At 38.5% G+C, this 12,845-nt stretch overlaps 2 long non-coding RNA genes across 4 annotated transcripts in view; one reads left to right on the top strand and one right to left on the bottom strand.

Moving 5' to 3' along the window:
- Nucleotides 1-899: 899 nt before the first annotated feature.
- LOC139081284 (uncharacterized) lies at nt 900-10,711 on the top strand. Its single transcript, XR_011536394.1, has 2 exons — nt 900-972; nt 9,259-10,711. It is a non-coding gene; the product is annotated as an uncharacterized lncRNA (long non-coding RNA).
- Nucleotides 2,586-12,845, bottom strand: part of LOC139081283 (uncharacterized) — a 40,586-nt gene continuing 30,326 nt past the window's right edge. For 2 of the 3 annotated variants that reach the window (XR_011536393.1, XR_011536392.1), the window contains 2 exons: nt 4,271-4,453; nt 2,586-3,650 (listed from right to left, as the gene is read on the bottom strand). This is a non-coding gene — a long non-coding RNA (uncharacterized lncRNA). The remainder of the gene's footprint in view (nt 3,651-4,270; nt 4,454-12,845) is intronic. The other variant, XR_011536391.1, reaches the window with a different exon arrangement.

A 12,845-nucleotide genomic window follows, 5' to 3' on the forward strand; every position in this document is an offset into this window, starting at 1 on the left:
ATGGCGATGGATTGTAATTAGTGTTTGGGTTGTGAACATGATGTAATGTACACAGACTTGGAAATATATTAAGATGTACACCTGAAATTTATTTAATGTTATAAACCAATAATACTTCAATTAAAAAAATAATAAAGGCAAACATTCACTTACGGAGAGGATATTAAAGAGCCACAAGAAGGAGATTTCCAAACTGTGTAACCTCTTTGAGTGAAAGTTACAGACAAACTGTCCCGAATGTAGTGAAGACTTAATTGTCTCCTTGGAAGAAGTCCCTTCACAGATAAGGGCAGCTGAGTTCAACAACAACCTGTTTTCACGACATGGGAGAAAAGCCTGACTAAAGGCAATCGTTGAGGCACTGACCTAGAAGATATGAAGCAGCTAGAAGTCAGGGCTGTTCTGCATAGTGTACTTTCCTTGAACAGAGGTTATAGATATTATCTCCCTGCTGTAGTAAAATGTTTAATACTCTCCTGGGAAGATGTCACTTCCAGCTCCTGGCATAGTGAGGTCTGAAATAGTTTCCCCTCAACACATGCCTGTGACAGCCTCTGTGAAGACTTGCTTGGCACTGAATTAAAAGTCCCTTATGAAGATGATGATAAAGAGCCACAAGCAAAAGTTTTTCTAAACCACGTACCAGCAATGTACGAAAGTAAGTGATAATCTGTCCCAGTGGTAGAGAAAGGTTTTCAATCTTTCCTTGGAATAAATCCCTTCACAGCTACAGTCAGCTGAGTTCAGCAGGAACATGCTTTCATAACATGGGAGAGAGAGCCTGAGTGAAGGAAATGAACTGCCATGTGTGTAAAGGAAGTTACTAGGTCGATCCTAAAGAGATATAGGCCGGAGCTTTTCTGCACAGTGTACTTTCTTTGAATATGTGTTATATATATTCTCTCCCAGCAGCAGTGGGATGTTAGAAGATCTCCTGGGAAAATTTCACTCTCCAACTCCTGGCATGGTGAGGTCAGCAAAGCTTTCCTTCATCACATGCGTGTGAGAGCCTGTGTGTAGACTGCTTGGCATTGCATTGAAAGTCACTCATTTATTTGAGCCTTCTCTCTTTTCTTCTTTGTCTTGTTTGTCAATTTTGTTTATCCTGTCAGAGAACCAGCTCCTTGTTTCATTGATCCTTTGTACCATCTTTTTTGTTTCAATTTCAACTTCTGCTGAGTTTGGGCTTTGTTTGTTCTTGTTTTTCTAATTCTGTTATGAGTAGTTTAAAATGGTTTATTTGAGCTTTTTCTTATTTGTTAACATGGGCCTTACTGCTATAAATTTCCCTCTTAGGATCACTTTTGCTGTGTCTCATAAGAGTTGGTATGGTGTGTTTTCATTCTTCTTTGTCTCCAAATATTTTTTTATTTCTCTCTTTATTTCTTTGATGACCCATTGGTTCTTCAGTAGCATGTTGTTTAGTCTCCACATTCTTGTTCCTTTTTACAGCTTTTTTCTTGTAGTTGATTTCCAGTTTCATGGCATTATGGTCAGAAAAGATAGTAGATGTGATTTTAATCTTCTTAAATTTATTGAGGTTTGCTTTGTTTCCCAATATATGGTCTATCCTGAGAATGTTCCATGTGTGCTTGAGAAGAATGTGCATTCTGCTGTTTTTGGATGGAGTGCTCTCTATATATCTATTAAGTTCATCTGGTCTAGGTTTTCATTGAAGTCCACCATCTCCTTGTTGATTTTTGTCTGGATGATCTATCCATTGAAGTAAGAGGGGTGTTGAAGTCCCCTAGTATTACTGTGTTGTCTTTGATATCTCCTTTTAGATTTGTTAATAGTTGTTTCATGTACTTTGGTGCTCCTGTGTTGGGTGCATACATGTTTATAAGTGTTATGTCCTCTTGGAGGAGAGTCCCTTTTATCGTTATATACTGCCCCTCTCTGTCTCCCTTTACAAGTTATATCTTGAAGCTACTTTGTCTGATATAAGTGTGGCAACATCTGCTTTCTTTTGTTTGCCATTAGCTTTGAGTGTTGTCTTCCATCCATTCACTCTGAGCCTATGTTTGTCTCCAGAGCTGAGATGTGTTCCCTGGAGGCAGCGTATTGTTGGATCTTGTTCTTTAATGCATCCTGGCACTCTATGTCTTTTGATGGGAGAATTCAATCCATTTACATTTTGAGTGATTATTGATATATGAGGGCTTAATATTGCCATCTTATCACACACTTTCCACTTCTTCTGCATAAACTCTTTTTCTTGTCCTGTCTATATTGGGCTACTGATTTGATCAGGTCATTTTCTATGTTGGTTTTCTTCATTTTTCTCTTTGTTTAACATGAATGTTTCTATTCTAATTATTTGTCTGGTGGTTACCCTTAGGTTCATATAAAAAATCTCATAATTGAGATAGTCCGTTTTCTGATGGCCTCTTATTTCCTTAGACTATACTGATTTCATCTCTTTCCTCTTCACCTTCTAAGTTATTTTTGTCATATCTTTTTCCATCTTGTCTTGTGAGTTTGTGGTTAAAATGATGAGGTCATTTTTGTTTTGGTATTTTCCTTTTCTTTATCTTTGATGTTAAAGTGAAGTGTTTACTAACCTGATCTGATAGTGAGCTGCCATTTTCCGATTATTGTCTACCTATTCATCTCCTTGCTCAGGGCTTTGTAGCCCTTTTGCTATTTTTTTTTTCAGGTATGACAGCCTTCTTGAGAATTTCTTTTGGGGGGGGGGGTCTTATGGCAATGCACTCCCTTAGCTTTTGTTTATCTGCAAAAGGTTTTATTTTTCTGTCATATCTGAGGGAGATTTTCACTGGATAGAGTATTCTTGGCTTCAAGTTTTTGTCTTTCAGGATTTTGAATATATCATTCCACTCTCTCCTAGCCTGTAAGGTTTCTGCTGAGAAATTCACTGAACTCTGATAGAGGTTCCTTTGTAAGTTTTTCTTCCACCTTGCTGCCCTTAGTATATTTTCTTTGTCCTTGGCTTTTGCCAGTTTCACTACTATATGCCTTGGAGTGGGTCTTTTTACATTGACAAAGTTAGGAGAGCTGGAGGCCTCTTTTGCATGGATTTCCAACTCCCTCCCCAGGTTTGGGAAGTTCTCAGCTATTATTTCTTTGAACAAGCCTTCTGCTCCATTGTCCTTCTCTTCCCCCTCTGGAATACTTATAATCCTTATGTTGCATTTTCCTGATTGAGTCAGATATTTCTCTGATAGCTTCTTCATTTGTTCTTAGTCTTAGTTCTCTATTCTCCTCCCTCTGAAGAATTTATATATGACTATCCTCTAACTAACTGGCTGATTCTCTCCTCCATATTGTCAGCTCTGTTCTTTGTGAGATCCAGATTTTTCTTTATTTCATCCATTGTGGTTTTCATCTCCAACAGTTCTGATTTGTTCTTTTTTATGGTTTCAATCTGCTTTGTGAAGAAGCTCCTGAATTCATTAATTTGGTTTTTGTGTGTGTGTCTTTTCTTGTAACTTGAGTTTTTTTTATGATAGCTGTTTTGAATTCTTTGCCTTTAGGTTATGGATTTCTGTTCCTTCAGGGTTGATTTCTGGGTACTTGCCACTTTCCTTCTTGGCTGGAGATTTAATATAGCTACACATATTGCTTGATGGACTGGATTTTGCTTCCTCATGGTGATCTTATCTGGTCCCAGCTGCCACGTGCCACCACTGCATGGGGAACAGGCACTGTGTATTCTGGGCCTGGCATGAACAGGGGCTCCCCAGCTCTGGGCACTGATGGCTTTTCTCTCTGAGTGACAGATTGATGACAGATCTGGAGGGGCAGGAGGAAGGCTACCCTCCTTCCCCAGTGCTTCCCACAGCCCATGCTTGGCTCTCTGGAGCTCTGGGCGATTGCAGGACTGTGCACTTTCCCTTTTTCCAGCCCCCATGCCCTCTCTCACCACTCCATGCACCAAGTGATAGTGGGGCTGGAGTGCTGGACGAGGATGGGGTATCTCTCCTGACCTCTACACTCTCCCCACCACCTCTGCCATGCTCTCTGCACCATGCTCCAGATGATTCTGGGTTTGAGCACTTTCCCTGCTCCCACTGCCAAGCTCTCTGGGCCATACTCCGGCTGATCCTAAGGCTGGAGTGCTGGGCGTGGATGGGGCACCTCTCTCTCCTGTGCACTTTCCCCTTCACTGCTGCCACATTCTCCACACTGTGAACTGGGCGATCCTGGGGCTGCAGACTTTCCCTGCTGCTACTACAATGCTCACTGCACTGTGCTCTGGACGATTCTGGGGCTCGAGTACCAGGCGGGGATGGGGTGCCCTTTTCACCTGTGCACTTGCCACCACCATGGCCCATCTCTCTCCATGGAGCTTCTGGAGATCAACTTCCACTTCCTCCAGAGGATCCAGCTCCACCACCATCTTCAAGCGTGTGGCTGCGTGGGTCTCTCAGACATCTGTTGTGATGCATATATGTCCTCTGTTGGTGTATGAATGTCCTTTTGGTTGTATCTAGAGGGAAGAGGTCAAGGGAAGAGCTCATTATGCCATCATGCTCACATCATTCAACCTACATATACTGTTTTAACGCCTACAACGCACAGCCAATATACATTTTAATTCAAAAAATGGCACCCTCATTCATCCAGTTATTCAAACCAGAAATTGTGGTTGCATCCTTGATTTATCTTTACTTCTTACCCCTCACATTGTCCTAAGTCCTATCAATTCTACTTCTTAAGTACTTCAGAATCTGCTGCCTTTGCCACATTCCCCACTGTCAATACCTATGTTGGAGTTGCCATCCTCTCCAGCATAGACTACTATGAAAGCCAGCTCACTTGCTCCCTACCTCTCCTCTTGCTCCCAATCAATCCATTTTCTGCAGGGCTGTTGCAACAATCTTTTAAAAATGCAATTCTGATCACGACACCCCCTTTTGTTTAAAGCCCTTTTATGTTTTTTCATTCTTCTTCTGATAGAGGCCCAAATCTTTAACATGGAACTGCACGATTTAGGCTCTGTCTTCCTTGCCAATCTTGGGAAGTCTTACTGGCATTACTGGCCACACAGACAAGGATGAATTCCATTATTTCACTCTCTCAGTTCCTTGTTTCTCTCCCTTAGGCCTTCATCAAACTGATAATTAATCATTTATGTCATACTGTATGTGATTTATTTGTGCCACTATTGGTTTAATGTCCATCTTCCCTACTAAACTGTAAGCTGCTCATAAGCCTAGTTGTTTTCTATATTTCTCCCCACCTACATTCCCAGTGCATAGGTAATGCCTATATTTATAAGATAGAGAAGAAATATTTACTATAGAAATAAAAGAGGAAAACGTGAATATTTGTCAATCCCCCATAAACAGCTGTTACAGTCATGCGTCACTTAAAGATGGGGATGTGTTCTGAGAAATGTGTTGTTAGGTGACTTTGTTGTTGTGTGAACATCACAGAGTGAACTTACACAAACCTAGATGATATAGCCAACTACACACCTGGGCTATATGGTACTAATCTTATGGGACCACAGCTGTATATGCAATACATTATTGACTAAAATGTTGTTATGTGGCACATGACTGTACAGTGAGGATTTGCTCCCACCTAATGCATTTGCACTCTCTAGCAGGGAAAAAGTTATATTAAAGCAATTTTTTAAATTTTTAAGTGGATCTTATTTCCCCTTTAGGAAAGTTCACTTGAATATTCACATCTTCTTCTCCTGCCAACATGTCTCAAAGTCGCACACTGAGAAAAAGATCTGAAAAAATTCTGAGAACAGCTGGTTAGCATACTTCTTGATTTTTTAAAAACTTATATAGGAAATAAGTAAAGGTAAAGTCCTGAAGATCAGGCCTGCATATTGTCTTCTCAAAGAAGAGAACCTTAATCTAACCCTTTCAGTTGACTTTGCTTTAAAGAAACCAGCATATGACAAATTCTAGAAAATCTCCCTAAGTAAACGTTATATTTTTTTCAGGAGACCTCAGTTTCTTTTCCACTCTTAATTAAGCAAGCCCAAACCGAGGCTGTTGAAAACCATTCAAGCTTGGTGGAACCATTCCCAAAAGTGGTGTTTGTGTATAGGGGAGGAGGAGGGTAAAGAGTCACTAGGCTATTTTCAAATGCTAATATTATACTCCCAACATCTTTGGTTTATTGCTTATCAGAGCAATTTAAAAGATGAGAATGAGTAGGAAACAATGAACCATTTAAATAGATCATTCAAGCTTACAGTAAAATCTAATCATTAAATCTAATTACAAAGAAAAGGAAATCACTAAAGAAATTATTGCAAGTATATTAAGAACAATACAATAAGGATATTAGAAGTTAAACAAGTGGCTGCCATCTTAATGGCATTATTTGAACAGATGTAAACAAATAAAACACCTGAAAAAGAGGAGGGCAGTGATTTCTGACACCTTAGGCTACCTACCATAAACATATATGCTGCATTATATCAAGCTAACACTACTAAAATGAAGATAGCATACATACTCATTTTTGAGGGCTGCCATAACAAATACAACGGACTGGGCGGCTTAAATGACAGAAATTTATTTCTTGACAGCTCTGGAGGCTAGAAGTTCGAGATCAACCTACGGCAGGGTTGGTTTCTTCTGAGGGCCTCTCTCTTTGGTTTATTGATGGCTAACTTCTTCCACTGTCTTCACATGGTTGTCTCTCTGTGTCTGTCTGTGTCCTAACCTCTTCTTCTAATAAGGACACCTAATCCATGTTGGACTGGGCCTACCAATATGATCTCATTTTGCATTAACTACCTCTTTAGAGGTCCCATCTCCATACTAGGGGTTAGGACTTCAACATATGAATTTGAAGGGACACAATTAAGCCTGTAACAGCATATCTGCTAAAAAGATGGTCTCATATTTTCCTTCTACTTCCTATTTCTTATTTTTTTAATTGAGACATAATTCACATACTATAAAATTCACTCTTTTGAAGTGTACAATTATGTTTCATAGGACTCTTTGGGATAGAAATCTGTATATGTTTGCTTCCAGAAGGAAGGCTGTGTTTTCTAAAGTACAAACTTATGAAAATCCAGCATCCTTCATAAAATGATGTGGAGAATTTAGTTGAGACCCTGGTGAAAGTGAAAGGGTGTCATATATTTTTAGCAGTTTAATAGAATTTGTATACACTTATCAAATAAAATGGTGAATTCTTCTATTTTTCTACCTTTAATTTCTTACTCATTTAACCCAATGGTTTATTTAAAGTTTGGAAGTCAAATATATATGAGTTTATTTCCCAACTCAACTACCAATTATTAAATGCTAGTGGGGCATCGCCAAGAAAGTACCCATTCCCCCACTAGCCTTCCATAACAGGAAGATGGCATCTGAACAGTTTTCTTCCAGAAGGAAGTACACTGAGGCACGCATTGACATGGGTAAAAGTGGAGCTGAACACAAATGCTGCTAAGCATTTGTCTCATAATAATAGGTCATTATCTTGCCAACTAGAACAGCTCTTTGTTAAAATGTACCTTTCTCCCTGTGTGATTGGTTTGGAAGTTTCCTGTCCTCTTGAATAATAATCTTTGCTTTTCTATAACAGAAGAATTAATGTACACTTTCTCCAATAGAAAACCAGGTAGATTGTACCCGCCCCCGCCCCCACCCAACACACACAGAAAGAGAGAGGGAGATTTACACATTTATGGAGGGTAAATTCTCAGCCTACACAGTGAATATAATCTTTTAAAGAAAAATAGTGATATCACATCTGTAGTAATCTTATAAAAGTTGTCTAATTTTTAAAATGAAATATATACTTTATTCATGTTTGCTGTTTGGTTTTACTAACCATACTATTTCCATATCTGATAACCCTTTGCAGAAAAAAATTTCTGCCAAGTAATTTTCTCTTACCAGAAAATTAGTAAGTCACATTGTAACTTTATTGATAGTAAAATATATCATTCTAAGTAAATAGAACTGCCTTTTTCTTAGTCTAGAAACAAGCTATGACATAGCAGCATGCCAATTAATATTTCTGTGTGTTTTCCCACAGGCTGTTGGTATCCATGTGAGAGTAGATAAGGGGACTTAAATTAGCACTTCATTTTCCTTGGTGGCTCTATTAATCCAAAAGCCCACTGAAGTCAACAGGATTTTGCCTATAGCAGAAATGTTGTAATGTTGCACTTAGATTATCTCCATAGGAAAGTACAGCAGAAAAATGTTTTAAACTGGCCCAAATAGCTCAGTTACTTTCAGACACCCAACCTGGTTTATTTTAAAACTTAGAAGTTTCACTAATCTTTAAATTGGTTTTAGCACATCACTGGTAATGCTTATAATAGTGGTATAAGGCATCAAAAAAAAAAAAGATGACTTGTCTAGTTGATATTTAATGAGTTTCCTCCCTTTCATGGAATATTAATTTTCTTTGGTTTTATGGTTCCTTTAAAATTATGTCAGTATACAATAGCTCCCCTGTGTCCCTGACTAGGAAATCACAATGAACCAGTCCTGAAGCCTTTCTTCACTGATCGCCAATGCAGATCTGATTGCTCCAGAGACCTTCCTTCAGTTTCAGGGCAGAAGTAAATGCTTCTCTATGTGGGACACCAATCAGAGTGGCAGGCATTTCCTCTGATCTGACTAATCATCACTGCAGGATGAGAGTGAAGGAAAAAATAGGAAATATTTAGAGACACTTTCTTTCTAAGGGCTGGGACCTTAGTCATTAAATAATTCCCCTGAAGCTCTATCCTCTCACAAAAAAATCTGGTCAAGAACACCATCCGTTAAGATGTCTCTCACCTGGGTATCTGGGCTGTAGAATTAGATATATTCCATTCTTTTTCCTTCTTTGGGAGAGTTCTTATTTTCTTTCTGTCTCATTGCCCTAATCTGCAAGGTGCTTTTCAGGATTGCTGTGAGGATTAAATACAATGAGACTGGAAATGTGTCGCACACAGTAGCTCTCAAAAAATAGATGACAACAGTCATCTATTAAGCTACACAGGCAGTAGAGAATATCTGATTTACAGAAATAGACTCAAGAAGACAGCACTACAAGTCAAAAGAGAATAGAATGTAGCAGAAAGGACATTGGAAACTGGATTTGAACCAACATTCTCAATGTAATCAGTTATGTCAACAGAGAAAGAAATTTTCATTTTTTTCAAGCTAGAAACATGTCAACACTATTGCTCATACGTTGATATATACATTCAATTTTTCTCTGCTTTTGAAAAAAGTGTTTTGCTTTCTTTATCTCTAAATTTTTCTTCCTTTTTTTCATTTTCTTCTCCTTGTATTTAATCATCAGGTGCTGTATATAAGGCACTGGAGAGCCAGAACTGAATTATGAAGATCCTTAGAGAGTGACCTCAGTCTAATGAAGAAGACAGATATATAAAGCTACTTAGTGGGGACATACACATTGTGTCCTACTCTTTTCCTTGGTTTTTATTTCTAATTATTTTGCTTTGTTTCTAAAGTCTCAGTTTTAAAAGACAAATCTGATTCAATTGTGTTTAGATCAGAGAACGGACCCAGGGTGCCTAATTCAGTCATTCAGAGATTATTATCCTAGTGCTTAGTTAAAGATTAAAGTTGACTGAGGCTGTCAGGACAACTTTTACTGCTCCAAGAAACAAACCTTCAAGGATTCCTTTTCAGATGCTGAAGAACAACAATTAAGTTGTTGATGACACCATCTCCACCCTCAACAACCATCCCACACCCCAGTGGGGCTCTTCTGCTGGCAAAGTGTGGGGACCCTTATTCCATTCTTACTGACAGTTACTTCTTTCATTACAGCAAGTTTCTGTGCCTGTATACCTTATAGTAGATGGTGTGGGGGACTGGAATTGGCCACCCCAAGATATGTCTCTTTGGCATGAGGATTATTTTGGGCTGGTTACTTTTAAAAAACTGCAGACAGGAAAGAAACTCTGAAAAGTAGAATTTACTTACCCTTTGTTAAGAGATATTTACATTGTAAAGGAAATCTCCATCTGTAAAGGTGCCTCCCTCTCTGTACCAGGAAGGAGGGATGACCTTACCTCTAGGAACTCTTACCAATGTAGAAGGCAAGGACTTAAGTCTGCATAATAACCTGACTCTTGTTTACTGTACTTATGTGCTACATGATCCCATGATCGACTTCCACCCCCCACCCCCATCATCCTCCTTTGCCTTTAGCTGAAGATGATATTTAAGGTGGTGGTTTCAGCCATTTTGGCAAGTTGCTCAGGTTGCCTGAGCCTCTCCCATGTATACACGTTATAAAGCTTTGTTGAATTTTCTCCTGTTATTCTGTCTCATGTGAATTTAATTCGTTCTCTGGCCACAAGAACACAGAGCAGGTAGAGGAAATGTCTTCCTCCCCTACAATGGTGAGGAGGCTTTTAAAAAAATTGCACAATTGGACTTTTTCACAGCTTGGCTACATTCTGGCTTGGATGTTCAGTAGTGCTTAAAACAGGCTTTATATCTTTTAAAGTCAATTCCTTTTTATAAATGAAAGGAGAAAGAAGATAGCATTCATGAAATGCCTGTCCAGGTGTAATATATCTCATGAAGGAAACTGAAGACCTAAGACAAAGATCAGCAAACGTAGTCTGTAATTTTAGAGCTAGATAGTAAATATTTTAGGTTTTGTACGCTGTACTCTTTCTGTTACAACTTTGCTATTTTAGCATGAAAGCAACCTTAGACAATATGTAAACAAATGACTATGCTGTGTTCCAATAAAACTTTATTGATGAACCCTGAAACTTGAATTTTATATGGTTTTCATGAGTCATGGAATATTATTCTTCTTTTGATCTTTTTTCAACCAGTTTAAGATGTACGAACTGTTCTTAGCTCAAAGGTCAAATAAAAATAGGAGCCAGGCCAGATTTTGGCTACAGGCCATAGCTTACCAACCCCTGACCTGAGATATAAAGTACTTGTCTAATCTGAACCAGAGCAATATCCCTATCTTTTCAATTGCAGCTCAATACTCTCTTCACTATGCCCCATACCACTCTATAGCCCACTAAATAAGAGAGATGCTGACAGTGATGTGAGAACAAAATCATGAGAAAATAGGGAGGAAAAATTGAAGACACTTAGCCCATAAAAACAAAGGGCACGTTTCCAAGTTTCAATACTCCTTTGATTGGGTAGGTACATAGTCACAGGAGCTGGATGAAGTTGGATAGGTTTTAATCTTATCTTTGAGTTCATTTTAGCTTGGAATCAGTTGGGGAGTAGACAGGAGACAAGTCCTGTTCCAATAGCATGGATTTCAGCAGGAATGGCCACATTAAGTACAAATGGTAGCAATTCAGGAAACAGGGCCATCACCCGTCACCTCATTTTGTTGCCGCCAACATTTTACTCCTGCTGCTACCCATCTCTGAAATCTTCTCTATAGTACCATCATCTCAAACTGAGATTCCATCCCGTTTTTAAGAGCCATATTAAATGACTCCTTTCCTTGAATCCTTCTCAGTTTCCTCCACATAGAAGAAATAGCTCTCTACTTTGTCCTCTATAATCATCTTATATTTTGCTCGAGACGTATTTGTGCATCAGATATACAAAAGACAGGTAGCAACTCATCCCTTAAGAAAGGAAGTCCAAGTGGAGACTAGAGAGAATCAGTTCATCAAGGTGAGAAGTGTGGGCTCAGAGCATAGCTCTAGATGGGTACTAACTAAGCTGTAGAAACTGAACTGAAGCCCAAATATCCCAAGGTGTTATAGGTTTAGGAATGTTTTGGTCAATCTTGAAGTTCAATCTGCAGGTATGACAATGTAGTAATGGCTCCAAGCCAAAGCTACAATTTGAGAGTCAACCAGGCTGCAGCCATATTTCCAAAGGTTTTGCTCTTACTGGATAGTGAATAGAGGTTATGCAGAGACTATAGTCCTAGGAGGATCAAAGTCATGAAAACTGAGGCTCAGAACAGAGTTCTCAGACAAATAGGGTAATAGTAATTATAATAACAGTAATAATAATGATAATAATATTAGCTAGTAGTCTTGAGTAATTATACCATGAGTGCCACTGTTAGGTATTTTATATGCATTAACTCATTTAATCCTCAAAACAATCTTATGAGGTAGGTATTACTATAGCCCCAAATTTATATATGAAGAAATTAATCCTTCCAAATCTTGAGTATCTATCCCGAAGTTAAATAGATAGTGTTGGTCTGCTGGAAAAAGGACCCCAACACAAGTATTCCTATAAGCCAGTAGAATTAACCAGATGAATCAACACAAGAGGAGTTAATGAGGACTGAAAATGTAGTTTATCTCTGATTAACCAGTTTTTAGGTACAACTAGAGTAAAGTGTTCTAAAACTATATAGAAGTACGTCAAATGTGTGATTTTCCCCAAATCTTGGGTATGAGTCATAATTCTAAACCCTATTCACAATAAAAGGCTGGAGCTTGTGATAGTCAATTGAGGTTGGCTTAGAAATTACAGCAAATAGGGTGCATAGGTTTGTCCAGTGGGAAAGGTAAATATGCAAAGGCAAGGGAACAAGACAAGAGTTTATAGACGAGACGAGTGAGGGAAAGTAAATTTTATAGGATGTTTGCCAGGTTTCTGGTTTAGATGATTAAATGGATAGTAAAGACTTTCAAATGGGAAGGAATAGTGAATGGTTTTAAATTTCTCAAAGATGCCAAATAATACAAGGACTAAAAAATTAACAGTGACAGCAATTCCACTTCTGAGTATTTATTTGAAGAAAATGAAAATACTAACTCAAAAAGATATCTGCACCCCCATGTTTATTGGAGCATAATTTACAATAGCCAAGATATGGAAACAATCTAAGTGCCCGTTGATCTACAAATGGATAAAGAAAACATTATGTATACACACACACACACACACACACACACA

Source organism: Equus przewalskii, unplaced genomic scaffold, assembly GCF_037783145.1.
Source record: "Equus przewalskii isolate Varuska unplaced genomic scaffold, EquPr2 contig_13224, whole genome shotgun sequence".
NCBI classification, from domain to species: domain Eukaryota; kingdom Metazoa; phylum Chordata; class Mammalia; order Perissodactyla; family Equidae; genus Equus; species Equus przewalskii.